Below are 14,911 nucleotides of genomic sequence, written 5' to 3'. Positions count from 1 at the left end.
TTAGGCGTGTTTATCTGAGTGGCCTCCTTTTTTTTGTATTAAAATTGCAATAGATAGTTAACGCAACGGCTTAACGCAATTAGGAACCAGGACTCACTTTTTTATTTTTGTTTTCTTATTTGGATCATTTTCTTTTTCTTAGAAGTCTCAATTTTTTGTTCATTAATGTACCCAAAAAGATAAAAAGCAAGTCCAAAATAAAATATACCCAAAAAAAAATAAAAAGAATGAAAACAAAATTAATTAAGAGTGAAATCAACTCCAATCAACTAGTTAAAACACGGGTTCGTTACAAAAAAAAATTATCCAAATTTTTTTAATTTCAAAATAAAAAAAAAAATAATTTAGTTGACTTATATTATAATTAGTCTTTAAAGTACCAAACTGCAAAGACCAAAGTAATCTCCAGGACCGGCGATATCACAATGTTCGCCTGCAATAAACTAACTACCAGTGAAGGGTTTTCCTTCGTCCATTCCTAAAGTCAACATAAGAGAAAGAATCAAAATGAGACGATTATTTAAATCAAAAGGCATATTTGAGTCCATTCGCACCGGACTCCTCTACTTTGATCTCTACTAAGCAATTTGCACCAACGATTACCTTCTTACATTGTTATTATAATACATGAAAATTTCCCTCAAAAACTTTCAAAGCTAAACGTTAAAACTGCTTTGAATGACATTTCTCCGGCTGCTATTGATGCCTCCTGAAAAATGTGCAGTACATACCCCAAACCATACCTTTCATCTGCTTTAATATCAATCTCTTACTCTTTCCTCTTGGCCCAAATCATCACAAGAGAAAATCCCATCAAAGACATTATTACAGTCTGCAAGCAAAATTAGCTTACTTATATTGCAATACAATAATGCATATACTTATCGAAAATGGTTGCATCAGTTTTTTCTTTTTCTTTTAATGAAAAGAAAAAGCTCTAGATTTTCTCACAACGAAGCAATAAGCTTGGTTGCTTTGAGTAAGTATTAAATAAAGACATTTAAATAATATGTCTTTCATGCAGAAAGTATAAACAGTTAAATACATACATGCAAAAGAGAAAAAAGATAGAGAATACTTAAATAGTTAAATTGCACAAAGAAACTACTCTAATTGGAGTCTATCGAGGTGGCCAGACTTACAGAAATTGCAGGAGGCACACTCACTAGTGGATCTTCGAAGAACCGATTAGCAAGGGCCAGAGCAAGAAGGCTACTTTGCATTCCTGCAATTAATAACGACTCATTTTTAATTTTTTATTACATTCATTCTTTCTCTCCTTCAATTAATAACGGCTCATTTTTTATACCTCATTCTTTCTTTCTTTTTTTTTTTCCGATTTTTTACTGCATTGTACTGGATCTTTTTGTGTATTCTGTTCATAATTTTATGTTAATTATATATTGTTTCAGAAATTTTCAATCTACAAGGTAGTGTTTGTGAAATTAAATTATATTTTTTTGCGTACTTCTTTTTTAATGTCGTTGTTGTCATAGCTGCTGCCTCACTGTCGTGTTTATTATTGTCATAAGTGTCATCACCTTCTTCTTCTTATTTTTGTTGATGTTGTTGTTATTTAATTTCTTTTTTTTTTTCTCTTCATCCTCCTTTATTAAGATTATTATCGTCCTTGTTTTTCTCTTCTTCTTGATGGACAACACAAAAATTTTGGAACCACATGAATTTGTGTACTGTGCTTCGAAAATTTATGTATTATATTTAAAAATTTGTATATTATACTAATAAAATACGTATAACACATAAATTTTAATGTATAGTATAAAAATTTTGATCCATAGCACAAAAATTTTTAGAGAATAATATAATTAGAACATTAATTCATCCAACTAACAAAATATATTTGCAGTAAAAATTATATACTGTTACAAAAATTTATGTGTTGTGTACAAAAATTTGTATATTATATTTATAAATTTGTGTTATATGCAAAATTTTGTTTGTTATATTTCAAAAATTTGTGATATAAGAAATGTGAAATACAGGCATGTAAAGATAACTAAAACGAAAGGTAAATGATTTTCCAAAGATGATGCCAAATTAGTTGTTAGTGGTAGATGGGTACAGGGACGAATATATTCATTGAGCAATTCTTACGGTCCGAGAGAACCCGTATTGAATTTTATTTTGCTTTACACAACAAACAACATATAAATTAACAAAAATGCTAGAACTAAAATCTAATTAAAGTTGAGAGTTCAATCCTGGTTATTGATGAAAGCAGCAATGCACTTAAGCATGCTCTTAGCATTATCAGAATCAGGGTTGAAGATGTGAAAGTCGTGATCCTCTCTTTCTGTCTCGTATAACTCAGCTTTTTCTTTCCTTCTACCAGAATCTTATGAATTGTGAAAATTCATATTACTTTAAAAGACGTAAATCGATTGGATAACACAACCAACTGTAAAACTTCATATTACTTTGAAGTCTTTAATTAATTGGGTAACATGAACAATCGATTGAATTAGAAAAAATCCATCTTTTAAACATCGTTCAATCGATTGTGTATAAGTTACAATAGATTGATTGTTGAAACAACAATACTATCGTCCAACATTCAATCAATTGTTGTGTGAAACCAGAATTTCAATCGATTGAATTATGGAAAATCTGAAATTCAATCGATTGATTTTTGAAGAAACACGATTTCACAATTCTATAAAAATGTAACGGATCAAAGATAAAATTTTAATCGATTAGAATTGTCAAAAATATTATTACGATTAATGGAAGATCTTTTATTATTTTTGTTTTTTATTATTAATAAATATGATAGATAAATAATAAAATAATAATTTATAAAATAAAAAATAAATTTTATAATTAAATAATATATAAAAAATTAATTTAGAATTAAAATTAAATAAAAATTATTTAATAATTATTAAAAAATTTAAAAAATATATTTTATTATGAAACTATTTAATTATCCAAACATTCTACTAAGTCAAATCCTTTGCCGAATATGTAGTCAACAGTTATGACCCTTACGTATTCCTCTTTCAGTTCCCCTCATTTTGACATGTTCATATGTTGTTAGCTATTCCAAATAAAAGGAATAATGGTGTCGAACTCTTTGTATGGATGGATGACTGTCTCTGTAGGGGAATTTTGATAAGGGCATTTGCTTCTGTGCATAAAGAGAACACTCTATCATCTGCTGCGCCCCACGTTTCAGTAACTTTGGTTGGCTTCAGCATGATTGTGGGTACAGTGATCTTTTTCACGGTCTATGCAAAGAGGCAGCTCAGGGAGCTCCAGAAAGAAGATCAGCGGCTTTTGGGGTAATCAACTAACTTCAACTCAAATTTGATAGCGTCACTACTAACATTGCAGAATTTGGGTGAGGCTTGAACATCATCATCTATGGGAATTGGAGGGCCAAATATAGGAATTTTCTATCGCAGGTAGGGGGGAGGGGTGACCAAGGAGGAGCTAGCTATAACACAAACCAATTGGCATCTCTTCCTTTTTCCATTTTGTTTATAAAAATGAAATTTTGTTTCTGGATTGCTTCATGCTTGCAGCTCAATTGTCATTGTTTATGAATGAAATTTCCACTTAGGGAGTTCTTTTCTGAATTCGCAATTGCTTATGCTTAAAGCTTCCTTTTGCCGCATGAACCTTTACATTTAGTAAAGTACAAGAACCGAGATGTAAAAATGACAAGTGACCATAGTGAGTGTAGAATCACTAACATTTTATTTCAACGTTTGAAAACTATAATTTAATTGATTGCTATAAATTCGGTGTCCAAAAATCGAATGTTAATTCTAATATACAAATAATATTTTTTCATACTATTCTAGTATTCAATTTATCACTCTGAATTTAATTGAGATATTTATACCTGATTTTTAATATTTTCTTTAGAGAGAAAAACAACACCATTTTGAGTAATGGTTAGTAGAAAAAAAAGTAGGAGATAAAATGAGGGACCTGGGTCCACAACTGAAACAAGTCAACCATGCTTCTTTCTTTTTTTTTTTTTTTTTACATGAACCATGCTTCTTTCTTATTCTTATTAGATAGATAGAAAAAGCACCAAATAAATGAATTTCGAAACATGGCAGAAACCGTGGCACAAGAAAACCCATAGGAGACATTCACTTTTTCTTTTTGGATTACATGGAAACATCAAACATACCCTTATTATTGCATATTGTATGTGTCAATTCATCATTTTGTTGTGTTTATGTTTTAACAGTGGATCAAACCCCACTCTCTTTTATTTAAGAAAGATCGAGAATTCTTGAATATAAAGTGAAAAGACAGTGGATCCAAAAGCTTTTTACTGCTTAGTCAAATGCCAAAAGGAAAGGTTGAACAAATTAGAGAAGGACCAATTTTCTCAGAAATTATTTTTTATATTGGGACTTTCTCGATGTTATGCAGGAGTTAGAGCGGGAGGCTTTTATAAATTCGGGTCTTCTTTTTCCTGAGAGATAAAATAAAATAAAATTGTCTTTCTTTTTTTTTTTACCTAAAATAAAGAAATTTGATTCTGCAACTTTTTAAATGAGTATAAAAAAATTATGTCATTTAAATTATAGTTCTTTGATAATTTGTATCTCTATCTACAAAAATAAAAATGTGATTATTAATGAAAAAAGTGTGATTTGAGTTAAAATGGTATGAAATTTAATTCTACCAAAAAAAATATTATTTCACATTTAAATCATTCTCAATAGGTAAGTTATTATTTTTTTAAATTTATTTATATTAATATATAGATGTTATATTATTAGTGTTGTTTTTTTTAATATATTAATATTATTGTCATTTTAAATATTCAAAAAAATTAATTACGTATGTTAATATTATATTTAAATTTATTAAAATGAGTATCTGAATGTTAATATTAGAAGACAAAATATTCAATAAAAGAAAGTATTTTTTTTGCGTTAATTTTTTTTTGTATTTATAATTGTTATATATTAACATTATTATGTCTAATAATATAAAAATTACTTATTATTAATTTTAAAATGTTAATAATGTGTAATACTCTGAAAATAATATGTTATTATTGATTTTAAATTAAAATTATATTAGTAGTCATATTTCAAATAATAGTATATTATTAACGTTAATGTATTTTTGATATTCATGTTAGTAAAATATATTTATTTTAAATATATTGTAAATAAATTATGCAACATACACAAATATATTAGTAATAAATATAGTAATTGTTAAAGTATTTTTTATATTCATGTTGATAAAATATATTTATGTTATATTTATTTTAAATATATTATAAAAAAATAAATGATACAAAAATATATAAATATATTAGTAATAAATATAGTACGATAATAATATACATCATTAGAGTTAAAATATATGTATATTAATATATATGACGTCATGTTATAAATAAATATATACGTAATTTAGATTTTATTTATTAATTTTTATACCGAATTTAATTACGAATATGTATTTAGATTAAAGGATTGTATATATTGATGTTACTAAATATATTTATATTAAAATATTTATTCTAAATATATTGCTGTACGCAACATACATAAATATATTATTGATATAGTATTATGATATATATATATATATATATTATGTTATATTATGAAAAATAGATACGTTAGTTATATTTTATTTATTAATTTTAATTATGAGTATAATTTTTGTTATTCTTTTTGCATGTTAGTCTAATTTTTTATATCTTTATTTTTATTCATATTCAGGCACAAAAAATTTTAAAACCGAAAAACTTGGTCTCCTCAGAACAGCATAGTCAATTTGGTGACGGAAGCATTACGAGGGACTGAATTCTATTATGTTTCTTAAATAGGAAGAATAAACTGTAAACTATTCCTAATGAAGGCATTAATAGACAGATGACAACCAGAGATATATACGTTCCATCTTTTAGGGGGTATGTATAATCACTCTATAGAGAATGTGGCACACATCCAGGGACGGGTCCATTTTTTAAGGTGCTTGTTTTCACTGCAATTTAAAATTTTATTGGGTAATATATAATAATAATATTTATTTGTCTTACTAAATTATTAAATTTGACTCCATAATAATTTTTTATTTAACTTTCGATACTTAATAGTCAATTTAAGAACTTCATATTAGATGTTTATTATAATGATCAAATTTTAAATTTAAATAAGATTGATGTTTTTTCTTAGAAATCGACTCGAAAGAATATTATCTATCCATTTGTATTTCTTCTTTTAAAATTAGTTTTAGTTTTTTTTCATAATAACTACACTAATTAAATGAACTTTTTCAACTATGAATAATATAATCAAGAACTAATTGTATGAAAGTTGAATTTTAAATGATTGTTTAACGACATATACAAAAAAAAAGAAATTTTAATTATATTATCAATGTTTTAAAATATGAAATATAAAAAATTAAATTTTAAATTATATGTTATTATTTAAATTACTATTTTAGTATTTTAATTTGTAATTAGATATTTTGAAACCTAATCATATTTTACAATAAAAAAATATAATTATAACAACAATTATGCTATGTATACATAAAATAATCACTTGTGCAGAATAAATCTTAAAATACAAATTTTAAAATATAAAATATACATTAAAAATAAGTTAAATGATATATATACTTATACACAAATTTATAGTAGATAATTTGATAGTTATTTTTTTATGTAAACGTAATATTTTTATTATAAAAATTATTATCATATTATATATATTTCGCCCCCACTATTAATATTTTCTGGATCCCACACATCTATGGTCTTTCGACTTACGGTCGTGCTGTAAGTAGAAGAACAGATAGTAGTTTTGCCCACCTAGTCGATAAATGTGTGACCAACTTCGGGATACTGTCGGACGAAAACGATCATGTATCTAGTGCGATCAAGCTATCATGGATCAGACAAATTCGTGATGCGGAGGCGTTAGACATTCCAGAGTCTGTGCAACGCTATGTTCGTTGTCACATATTCTTCTTGATTGGGACCACTTTATTTCCTGACAAGTCGACGTCGTTGGTGAGCTACAAGTACTTGCCCTTGTTGAGAAATTTTGTGGAAATCAGTTCTTACAGTTGGGGATCAGCGTGTTTGGCATATTTGTATAAGTCGTTGTGCCGGGTCTCGCGTTATGATACGAAGGACATGAATGGTCCACTAGTGCTGTTGCATGTCTGGACATGGGAGCGAATGCCTTGGCTAGCTCCAATTTTCGCACCTGTTCCTGCAGGTGGAGTATTTTCGTTGGCACGAAGGTAAAATTATTTTTTCACTTCAAAAATAGTATTAATCCATGGTAAATTATACTACTGTATTAAGTCATTATTGTCATGTTAGTAATTAGAAATGTTAATATTTTAAGGTGGAATAATTGGAGGGAACACTAGATCCACAGAGAAATGAAAGTAGCACAAGTTAGGCAGCTGCTGGACGATATGCAACCTGAAGGAGTAATAACTACAAATTGTGAGATATAATAAAAATAAATAAATAAATTTGCGTTTGCTAACTTCTATTTGCATTCCGACACGTAAGTCGGATCACTTGAAAGTTGTCACATCCGCATAATCTGTACCTAAGATTGACGGTGTATTCAGCCCCACTAGGTATCTCACGAATCTCAAAAACTTCGTTGCGTCTATTAAATCGATGCACTTGTATGTTTCCTGATGCTTGTAAATTTGCCTGCAACTTCACAGTGGCAAATTCTGAGAAGGTATGTCTAGCATTGATGCGCTCTTGAGTCTCGGCACTCTTTTGGATAAATAGCTCATTTAAGCGATAAAAGGTTGCCCTGACCAATGCTGTGACCGGGATGTTGCATGCACATTTCAACACAGAGTTTATGCACTCAACCAGATTGGTTGTCATGTGACTCTAGCGATGCCCTTCATCAAAAGCCATAACCCACTATCGATGATCAATAGTGTCACACCATTAAGTATATGTCTCTCATCGATTCTGCAACCCCGCTGGTACTGCTCGTTGTATTATTGTTCTGTCTTACAATACCCTACAGAAAAAATCATTTCAATATAATACCACTTATTAGTAATTCAAATAGTATATAGCAAATTTAAGTTCAACAAAGATCAACTCAATATAAAGAACCTGTTTTATCCATGTTTATGATTTTTTTTTGCAAGTAAGGGGTCTTGAATCTGCGTAGGAAGTTTGATGCAATATGTCTGACACAGAATAGATGAAATGCTCTAGGAAGACTCCATGCACCATTACATCCAGCCATTGCTGCATTGATAGAGTCGTGCCTATCAGAAATAATACCGACATCGTCCCTCCTGACGACATTTCTCCGTAGATTATTTAAAAAAAAGTATCATGCGTTAGCGGTTTCTCCTTTAACGATGGCAAAAATAAGTGGCACAATATTCTAGTTTTCATCTTCAGACACGACAACCAAAAGAGCTCCTTTATATCGCCCATATAGATGTATTCCATCAACTTGCACGAGTGACTTGCAGTGTCAGAATGCTCTAATGCATGGATGGAAGCTCCAATCCACGATATGCTGGTATAGTATCAACCTGAACCACAGATCCTGAGTTCTGAACACACATTGTCATACACCATTCTGGAAAATACTCATAGGAAGATTTTCAACCACCAAAGATTTTTGCAATCGACTTTTACTTTGCCAACCACATTTTACGATAGCTTATCATATAGTTAAATTTCAACTGAACATCTGTGATCACAACTCGGATCTTTAGAGATAGATTGACTTCAACTAGAGGTCTTACAGCGTCCTCTATTGAGAATGGTCTTAGAAATTGTGTCCATAATGCAAGTATGACTTCCATTGTATCGTCTAATTTTCTAACAACATTTTCTCTGAATCAAACTAGCGCGAATCATCAGCCAACAAAACATCTGCCATGCTGCATGCATTTTGCATAAAATGTCAATGGCTTAAACTCAAACACACTGTAATCGACACCCCTGAAAATGGTATAATTCCTAATTTTCATGACTACAGCCTCTCTAGAACTGAGCTCCATTCTAACAGCAAACTCACCATCTTACACAAAAGGAACACCTATGTATGCAGAATAACAATTTCTAAGTTCTAAAAAAAGTATATCTAATTTAAAAAGTACTCTCAAGCTGAGGAAAATTTATCGTTTTTAGATAGTGAACAATTTTTGAACACTTTAGCTGATAACTTAGAAACAAATATATTTTAAATAATTCAACAAATAAAATTAGAATGTATAACCGAAATTTGATAAATAAAAGTAAAATTGTCATGACAAAAAAATAATAGGATGACATACCTGAGTTTGCCAACTCAGGAAATTCGAGTGCGTTCACAGCTTTAAGATCCAAAGCACGCATGGAAGATGGAACACCAAATGAATGTTGGCTTCTAACTATGCTTGTTGCAGCCTGAACTTCTGTGTCGGTAATCTCAGTTTCTTCCCAACATGTCATTGTTAGATAAGAACTCCTCTTCATTGTCATGTCATTTTCTTCTCAATCTGTGTTGCCCCCTTCAATTAGGAAGGATGCGGTAATCTCGTAACTAATAGCCAACTCTTCAAATTCAACATACAGTTTGATCATCGACATATGAGCTTGATTCTGTCAATAAATCATTAACATTTCTAGTATGGTGGATTCATCAGTCACATTCATTACTTGAGATTGTATTACAATCACTGAAAACTAACACAGACTGCCTGTATAAAATATTGCTAACTCTTTTTGACAAATCACCGCATATGTATTGACATAGTCTATTTTATAACTCTACAAATGACATCGTGTAAAGAATAACAGAAGATACTGAACTTGTGTTAGGTACCAGACAAATGACACAGCAAAATATAGAGATGAAAAATTAGAAATTTGTATAAAATATGGAAACAATTGAATAACTTTCTTTGAGAATTACAACTTCTCTCTATCACAAGGAGACTACAATAACACTCTCTCTTGAAAAAAGGAGAACACACTTCTCTCTCTCTATATATATAGAAGAAAACTACTCAAAGAAATATTATGTTATTCTCTTTGGATGACATGATTGAAATGAATTAAAGAAAAACTCAATTTATAGGTGAGTCTCTTCAATATGAACCATCCGTCAATTAGAGGTATATAATTCTTCTCTTTTTCAACCACTAAAATTCTAAGGTTATAAACTAAGATTGTTTATTACCTCTCATTTTATTTAGTTATTATTTATTTATATATTTTCTAAAATTAGCTTTACTAATTTTCACAATCTCCCATTTAAAGCTAATTTTGATAAATTTTAAAAAATTCATGTTGCTCATGTATTCCATAGGCCGTATGAGGATCTACACCATTCAAACTTTTCTGTGTTGATTGGTTTTGTCATGGCATCTGCTAGGTTATCTTTAGTGTGAATCTTCTGCATATCAACACTTCCTTCTTCTACTACTTCCCGAACAAAGTGATATGGTACTCCAATGTGTTTTGTTCTTGAATGAAAGGCAGGATTCCTTGCAATGTGCAAGGCACTCTGACTATCACAATACACAGAAATCTTCTGTTGTTTGTGCCGAGTTCTTCTATCAACCTTTGGATCCAAATAGCTTCCTTGCATGCTTGTGTAGCTGCCATATATTCAGCTTCTGTAGTAGATAAAGCTACAACAGTCTGTAATTTAGATAGCCAGCTCACAGCTCCTCCTGCAAGTGTAAACACATAGCCTGTACTAGATTTTCGTTTATCAAGATCACCTGCAAAGTCTGAGTCGACATATCCATTGACAATGAATTCTGATCCTCCAAAACATAATGCAACATTTGAGGTTCCTTTGATGTATCTCAAGATCCTCTTAACAACATTCCAATGCTCTTTACCCGGATCTGCCATAAATCGACTTACCACCGCAACTGCTTGAGCAATATCTGGCCTTGTACAGATCATGGCATACATAAGGCTTCCCACCGCTGATGCATACGGTACTCGAGACATTTCCATCCTCTCTGCTTCACTACTAGGGCACATACTTGAGGATAATTTGAAATTCATAGGAAGTGGGGTTGAAATTGGCTTACATTCTTGCATATTGAAGCGTTGCAAGATTTTCTTCAAATAATTCTTTTGCGATAGCCAAATCTTCCTATCTTTTTTGTCTCGGTGAATTTGCATCCCTAAAATCTTGTTTACTATTCCCAAGTCTTTCATATCAAACTCCCTAGCCAACTGTGCCTTCAATTCTTGGATTTGATCTTTGTTGGGACCTACCACCAACATGTCATCCACATATAACAGTAGAATGATGAAATCATTATCACCAGACCTCTTGTAATAAGTACAATAATCTGAACTAAGTCTGTTGTATCCAAGGCTAATAATGAAAGAATCAAATCTCTTGTACCAACACCTTGGCGCCTGCTTTAGACCGTACAAAGATTTAGTTAACCTGCAAACCAAGTTTTCTTTTCCTTGTTCTTCAAAACCTTCTGGTTGGAGCATATATATCTCTTCTTCAAGTTCTCCATGAAGAAAATCAGTCTTTACATCTAATTGCTCTAGATGTAAATCAAATGCAGCACACATAGCCAAAACTACTCTAATAGTAGTTAGTCTCACCACCGGAGAAAATATTTCATTGAAGTCAATACCTTCTTTCTGAGCATATCCCTTGACAACCAATCTTAGACGATATCGTTCCACCTGATCATTACTATCTCGTTTGATCTTGTAAACCCATTTGTTACCAATGGCTTTTCGACCTGCTGGAAGTTCAACAAGTTTCCATGTATGGTTCCTATGTAATGCCTCAATTTCTTCTTGCATTGCTGTCATCCACATAGAAGCGTCTGGATTGCGCATAGCCTCCATAAAAGTTGTTGGCTCTCCATCTTCTGTCAAAAGACAATATGCATCATGGTTTGTCAAAACATAATATGAGTGCCATGATGGTGTTCTTCTTTGTCGAGTGGATCGACGAACTTCTATGTCATTAGCCTCTGCTTCTTGTTCTTCGTGCTGTGGTTCTGCTTCAGAAAGATCACATTCTCTGCATTTTTCATCTATTTGAACAGTGGTTATCTCTTTAATAGTACTGTCATTTTCTTGTTCTTTTTGCAATTTATCTTCTGCAAATATCACATCTCTACTGACAACTACCTTGCGGGCAGTGGGATCCCCCAGGCGATACCCCTTAACACCATCATCATAACCCAAGAATATACATTTTCTAGACTTTGGGTCTAGCTTTGTTCTTTCTTGGGAATTGTACATCACGTACACAGGACAACCAAATATATGTAAAGAAGAATAATTAGGTGGCTTACCTTGCCACATCTCCATTGGTGTCTTTAACCCAATTGCAGTTGATGGTGACCGATTTATCACATAACAGACAGTTTTAACAGCTTCTGCCCAAAAAGACTTGGCTAAACCTGCAGTTTGCAACATAGCTCGTGCTCTTTCTAGGAGAGTCCTATTCATTCGCTCTGCTACACCATTTTGCTGAGGCGTATATGCAACTGTGAATTGTCGTTGAATACCTGCTTGCTTGCAAAATGTTAGAAAATCACCATCAACATATTTTCCTCCATTATCTGTCCTTAAACACTTGATCTTCTTTCCAGATTCAAGTTCTAACTTTGCTTTGAACTCTTTGAACATCGCAAACACGTCTGACTTTTTCCTGATCGGGTACACCCATAGCCTCCTAGAGTAATCATCAATAAATGATACAAGATATTTTGCTCCTCCTAGGGACATCTCCGACGATTCCCACACATCAGAATGAATCAACTCCAATATGTGCTTGCTCCGAGCAGTTGATCTACCAAACGTCAATCTATGTTGTTTGCTTGTAACGCAGTGCTTACAAAATGGTAAGTTTACCGATTTGAGCCTGGGAATGAGATTACGTTCTACAAGAATCTTCAAGCCTCGTTCTGACATGTGGCCTAGTTTGCAATGCCATATCATCGTCATTTCTTCTTGGCTTGTTGAAGCAACTGATGCCTCTGCCTCTTGCAAAGTATCTCCCATAAGCATGTATAGATTTGCTGCAATCTTTTCTGCTTTTATTACCACAAGAGCTCCTTTAACAACTTTTAAGATCTCACCTTCAATATGGGTCTTACAACCAAGTTCATCCAATTGCCCAATCGACAACAAATTCTTCTTCAAGCCTTTCACGTGTCTTACCCCTTGAAGTGAACGAATAGAACCATCAAACATTTTTATTTTGACAGTACCCATTCCAACAATTTCTAAGGCATGATCGTTTCCCATAAACACAGATCCTTCCATGACAGGTTCATATGTACAAAACCAATCACGATGAGGAGTCATGTGCCATGTTGCTCCTGAATCAACAATCCAAACATCAGTGAGCTGTTTACTGCCTTTAGAACCAATTGTTGCTTCGCCATACAGGATTTCTCCATCATCAGAGGTACTTGCAACACATCCTTGAGAACTTGATCCTTCTGGAACCTTCTCTATACTCTTCTTATTCCAACAATCTTTCTTGAAGTGCCCTCTCTTACCACAATTGTAGCATTTGACCTGCTTCTTACTTTGTGACTTTGGTCTACTTTGACTCCCACTGAAACCACGCTCTATTGATCTCCCTCTTGTCATCAACAAAGCCTCTGCTTATTTTGAGCTTTCTAATCTATCTTCCTTATTCTTGCGCCTAGATTCTTCTTCAAGAACCGCAGCAGCCATGTCATCAAAAGAAAGATAATCAGTCAAAACATTATTAGTTAAGTTAATGATAAGCTGATCATATGAATCTGGTAGACTTTGAAGTAAGAGCTCTGCACGTTCGTTTTCCGCTATGGTATATTCCAACGATGAGAGTTGGAAAAATAGCGTATTTAGATTGTTGATGTGATCCGTTGCCGATGTGGATTCACTCATTCGAAGAGTATAAAGTCTTCTCTTCAAGAATATCTTGTTGTGAAGTGACTTGACTTCATATAATTTGGTGAGAGCATCCCAAATTTTTTTTGCTGTCTTTTTCTCTGCTACACTTGATAAAACTGAATCAGCTAGTGCCAAGTGTAAGTTTGCAACAGCATTGTTGTCCATTTCCTTCCATTTTTCATCTGTAATTCCAGTGGGTCTACCTTCAATTGCTATCACGCAATTGTCTTTTTTCATAATGGCTTTTATCTTCAATTTCCATACGGAAAAATTACTCCCACTGAATTTCGGAATTTCATACTTTGCTGCCATTTTTTTTTAGACGGTAACTCGCAGCGGGAAAAAAATATATTAATCAGCAACCTTTGGCTCTGATACCACTGTTAGGTACCAGACAAATGACACAGCAAAATATAGAGATGAAAAATTAGAAATTTGTATAAAATATGGAAACAATTGAATAACTTTCTTTGAGAATTACAACTTCTCTATCACAAGGAGACTACAATAACACTCTCTTTTGACAAAAGGAGAACACACTTCTCTCTCTATATATATATAGAAGAAAACTACTCAAAGAAATATTATGTTATTCTCTTTGGATGACATGATTGAAATGAATTAAAGAAAAACTCAATTTATAGGTGAGTCTCTTCAATATGAACCATCCGTCAATTAGAGATATATAATTCTTCTCTTTTTCAACCACTAAAATTCTAAGGTTATAAACTAAGATTATTTATTACCGCTCATTTTATTTAGTTATTATTTATTTATATATTTTCTAAAATTAGCTTTACTAATTTTCACAACTTGCACAAGTCAATTTTATACCTTTATTTATATATGGTATAATCTCATCCTCAAAATATACTAATAAACACACATTAGTTTCTATGACTTCCAAAAATAAAAATTTCTCAAAAAAACTCATATGTAAAGACTTATACAAAATCACAGTTTTAACTTCTCAACGAAAATAAATGTTGCTTTTGGAATACTAACTCT

General features: G+C 31.7%; 1 protein-coding gene across 1 annotated transcript in view; it reads right to left on the bottom strand.

Moving 5' to 3' along the window:
- Nucleotides 1–519: 519 nt before the first annotated feature.
- LOC107642999 (putative sodium/metabolite cotransporter BASS5, chloroplastic) overlaps nt 520–14,911 on the bottom strand; it is a 70,576-nt gene continuing 56,184 nt past the window's right edge. Inside the window, exon 8 of the transcript XR_015883707.1 lies at nt 520–558. The gene's annotated coding sequence lies outside the window, so the exon portion shown is untranslated. The remainder of the gene's footprint in view (nt 559–14,911) is intronic.

Source organism: Arachis ipaensis, chromosome B5, assembly GCF_059453495.1.
Source record: "Arachis ipaensis isolate K30076 ecotype BB chromosome B5, ASM5945349v1, whole genome shotgun sequence".
NCBI classification, from domain to species: Eukaryota; Viridiplantae; Streptophyta; class Magnoliopsida; order Fabales; family Fabaceae; genus Arachis; species Arachis ipaensis.
This window is presented reverse-complemented; position numbering and strand designations above follow the sequence as displayed.